Source organism: Herpailurus yagouaroundi, unplaced genomic scaffold (assembly GCF_014898765.1).
Source record: "Herpailurus yagouaroundi ecotype Mexico unplaced genomic scaffold, PumYag 162, whole genome shotgun sequence".
Classification (NCBI taxonomy): domain Eukaryota; kingdom Metazoa; phylum Chordata; class Mammalia; order Carnivora; family Felidae; genus Herpailurus; species Herpailurus yagouaroundi.
The window spans coordinates 57,178,670-57,183,419 of NW_024412403.1; positions in this window are offsets into that span (position 1 = coordinate 57,178,670).

The window sequence follows — 4,750 nt, forward strand, 5'->3', positions numbered from 1 at the left end:
TCTTTTCTTCTGTTTTCTTTTCTTTCTCTTTTCTCTTTTCTTTTCTTCTGTTTTCTTTCTCTTCTCTTCTCTTCTCTTCTCTTCTCTTCTCTTCTCTTCTCTTCTCTTCTTTTCTTTTCTTTTCTTTTCTTTTTGGTTAATGTTTATTATTGAGAGTGAGACAGACAGACTGTGAGCAGGGGAGGGGCAGAGAGAGAGGGAGACACAGAATCCGAAGCAGGCTCCAGGCTCTGAGCTGTCAGCACAGAGCCTGACATGGGGTTGGAACTTACAAACCACGAGATCATGACCTGAGCCAAAGTCAGACACTTAACCAACTGAGCCACCCAGGCACCCCATTCATTGCCTTTCTGTCATCCCCTGGTTTGTCTTCTTCCCAAATTTTACAGATTTAATTGTGAACCCTCCAGATTCATATGTTGAAGTCCTAAAATGTGACTGTATTTAGAGATAGGACCTTTTAAGATGTGATTAAGTTAAAATGAGGCCATTAAAGGGGGGCTTAATAGAATTTGACTGGTGTCCATATATAAGAAGAGAAAATTTGGACACATGAAAAGAAACACCAGGGACTTATGTACACAGGAGGACAGTTGTGAAGAGGCAGAAACAGGTGACCATCTGCAGGCCGAGAAGAGAGGCCTCTAAGGAAACCAGTCTGGTTGACACCTTGATTTCATACTTCCAGACTCCTGAACTGTGAGAAAATAAATTTCTCTTGTTTAAGCAACCCAGTGTGTACTATTTTGTTATGGCAGCCCAACCAAAGTAATATACCAATGTTCTTGTAAATCTCAAGGTCCCCTTCTGACTGCCTCATGTCAGCCACCATGATTCTCCCACCTAGTCACCAGACTTATTTCTGCTGTATATAAAGAGTTATCTCTTGGGGCGCCTGGGTGGCGCAGTCGGTTGAGCGTCCGACTTCAGCCAGGTCACGATCTCGCGGTCCGGGAGTTTGAGCCCCGCGTCGGGCTCTGGGCTGATGGCCCAGAGCCTGGAGCCTGTTTCCGATTCTGTGTCTCCCTCTCTCTCTGCCCCTCCCCCGTTCATGCTCTGTCTCTCTCTGTCCCAAAAATAAACGTTGAAAAAAAATTAAAAAATAAAAAGAGTTATCTCTTTATGTTAATTCATAGTAAGATAATTAGATCATGGTTTTATCATGGCCACATTGTCCATTAATATTGGGAAGGGCAGAGAGAGAGGGAGACACAGAATCCGAAACAGGCTCTAGGCTCTGAGCTGTCCGCACAGAGCCCGATGTAGGGCTCGAACTCACAAACCGCGAGATCATGACCTGAGCTAAAGTTGGATGCTTCACCAACTGAGCCACCCAGGTGCCCCTGAATTTTTTGAATCTTAGTACTTAGCAGTTTTTACCCCACACTCTTCCTTTTATGACAAATCATCAGAGAACTATGACTATAAACTAGATTGTTTGGGTTTTCATGATAGTACTTTTACTAACCTGTTCTTTGATATTTGCCATTGGACTACATCAAACAATTCATTGAAACTCACTGTTGTATTTGTTGTAAGATAGTCATTCTCAGTGTCCCATAATGTCTCCTTGAGTAGGACCATCAAGTGATCTTGAACAATCTCATGGATTGCACTTTGGGGTCCCTAGTCTTTACTCTGGCTTCCCTTCTTTACCCAAGCATTCTCTCCTCTTAAACTTACATGTCATTTATTTGTCTATACATATTTAAAATAACATATAGTTTATTAATTTAGAAGTATGTATTTGACTCATGTTTTAAGAAGATTAGTTGAAATTATTCACATGCATCTTTGCCATTGGTATCTATATGATCAACAGGCAGTGTTCCAAAGAACATTCAGAGTGTGAGTATGAATTATGACTCTAAATCCAGTTCTTACCGTAGCACCCAATCTTTCTCAACCCATAGATCTGTCAACATTCAGTGAAGGATGCCACATATTCTCAGGATCAACATAACATGAATTTTTATCCACATGAAACATATGTACCAATTGGTGGGGGTAGCAGAGATGAATTATGCAGTAATTATATGTAAGATGAGCATATGAATGTTAGCTAAGTATAACACCCTGAACTCATATAGCTCATTAGTTGCTCTCACGGCAGGTGTATATGCTGTCCCTCCACTTTCCTAATGCTTGAAGGTTACAGACTAAGATATACTCTTTGGAAAACTCTTGTACCAGATTCAATCCACAGTCAAGGTCTAGCAACCACTTGGAAAAACAAAATCACCTATTCCCACAATTGAATGGATCATTGCAGACACTCTACTATATGTCCTTTTACCACACATGTGGGTGTGGTGAGTATATTATTAGGAAAGTTTAAATGGACTGGGTAATTTTAATTGAATCTTTTTTGTTTTCTTAGATAATTCTATAATAAATATAAGTGATTTGAAGAAAGCTACCTCTCATCAGTTTCCACACTATTATGTCAACAGTGGAGTGTAATGGTGTTTACTTTAGGTCTTAGGCTGCTGGAGATTTCACAATGTCATCTTCACTTCTATCTACATTTTTTGAAATATGGATTCACTAATTCCATGTATGATGTCTTTGAAAAATTTGTCCTGTGCTATCAATATTCACATCACATTAGGAAGTCGGTGCTCTTATATGTTCTACTATATATTTGTAATCTCCATAAGTAACCAATTGTTCTTTTAAAATACTTTTAACAAAGTTAAACATATACTGATTTCAAAGAGAAGATAGTTCTTATAAAATTTGTTGTAAAAACCATCAGTCTGCTTTCCTTTACTCTCACTTTTAGTGGATTGTTTTGGGATGTGTCTCTGTGTTTCTAAATAACATGCTTTCCTGCTACTTCTTGGTTTGTTGATTTTAGGCATGACCTATTGATTTTCAACTACAGAATTTTTATTTTTTTTTGAGTTTATTTATTTATTTTGAAAGAGAAAGAGAGAGAAAGTGTGTGCACATGAACGGGATGTGGCAGAGAGAGAGAGGGAGGAAGAGAATCCCAAACAGACTCTGCACTGCTAGCACAGAGCCTGATGCGGGGCTCAATGTCATGAACCATGAGATCATGACCTGAGCTGAAATCAGGAGTCTAATGCTTAACCGACTGAGCTACCAGGTGCCCCCAGGACTTTTAGATTTAGCCGAATTTTACCATTCCCGCTGTCTACAGCATGAGTGCCACTTCCCAGACCACATCCTCTTGATAGAACTCAAAACAACTGACAGTGAGTCATGTAGTGAATCTTGACAATTTTGCTTTCCTTGTACAGTTTTCTATTTTCCCTAAAGGTCATACAATTATCCTTTCAATATGTTGAAATACATTAGGTGTTCTATCAGTTTTATCTTGTGAAGAAGAGTTGTTCTTCCTGAACAACTTTCTGCCCTACTGCAATCTGGATTGTTTTTCTTCTTTGCTGAGGCATAGCTGTTATAGAAACTTCCTTCACCATCACCTGGGAATTCTTTTGGTCTCTCTAGTGAGTGTGCATTTTTCCCTGAATTTATCTTCCTCTTTCTTGGTTTACATCTTCATTTTAGTGAAGGTCATCGTCTTACAGATTCCTGAGAAAGAGGAGGAGGGGAAGGTAAACTTTAAACATCCTGGATGTCCAAAACGGTCTTTACCTTCACACTTAATTTTAAGTCTGGCTGGATATACTGTACAGATCATCCTCAATTTAATGATGATGATGATTTGATAAGTCCATTGGAAGTTGGAAATATTGTAAGTTGAAAAAGCAGTTAATACATCTAACCTATTAAACATCATAGCGTAGCGTAGCCTACCTTAAACATGCTCATAGCATATTAATCCCCGGTTGTACAAAATCACCTAACACAGTGCCTATTTTACAATAAAATGTTGAATGTCTCATGTAATTTATTGAATACTGAACTGGAAGTGAAAAGCAGAATGGTTGCATGGGTGCAGAATGCTTGTAAGCGTATGATTGTTTAGCTTCCTGATGGCGTGGCTGACTCTGAGCTTTGGCTCACTGCTGCTGCTCAACATCATGAGAGAGTATTGTACCACTTCTTGCTAGCCTAGGAGAAGATAAAAGTTCAAACTTTGAAGTACAGTTTCTACTTAATGTGTATTGCTTTCATAGTACCTTGTAGTTGAAGAATCATTAAGTCAAACCACCATAAATCAGGGACCATATATATATATACTTCCTTCCTTTGGTATTTTAAGGTTCCTTATGATAATATTTTTTGAATATTACCTACTTTTTACTATTAATCGCCAAGTTCCTGAAGTTTCATAATACGACTTAGTGCAATATAGTTTAATCCATTGTTCTGAGATTTTCAACCTGAAAAAGCATGTCCTTCAATTCTGTGTACATTTTCTGGAAAAATCTCTTAATGATTTTCTGTGTTCATTTTCTATGTCATTTTCTCTGTAATTTCTATTATTCAAATTTTAAACCTCCTGAACTAGTGACTCATCACTTTTTTCCCAAACTTTTCTTCTCTTCATCTGTGTGTTCTTTTTTTATTTTTATTTTTTGAGAGATTTACTCAATTTTATCTTTCAACACTTCTACAGAGTCTACACTCTGCTAATCCTGTGTTTATAATCCTGTGTTTAGTTTCAAAGAGCTCTTTTTTTCTTTTCTTTTCCTTACTTCATGTCTTCTGTCTTCTCCCTCCCTTCCTTCCTTCTTCCCTCCCTCCTAATTCATTCTTCCTTCCTTCCTTCCTTCCTTCCTTCCTTCCTTCCTTCCTCCCCTCCCCTCCCCTCCCC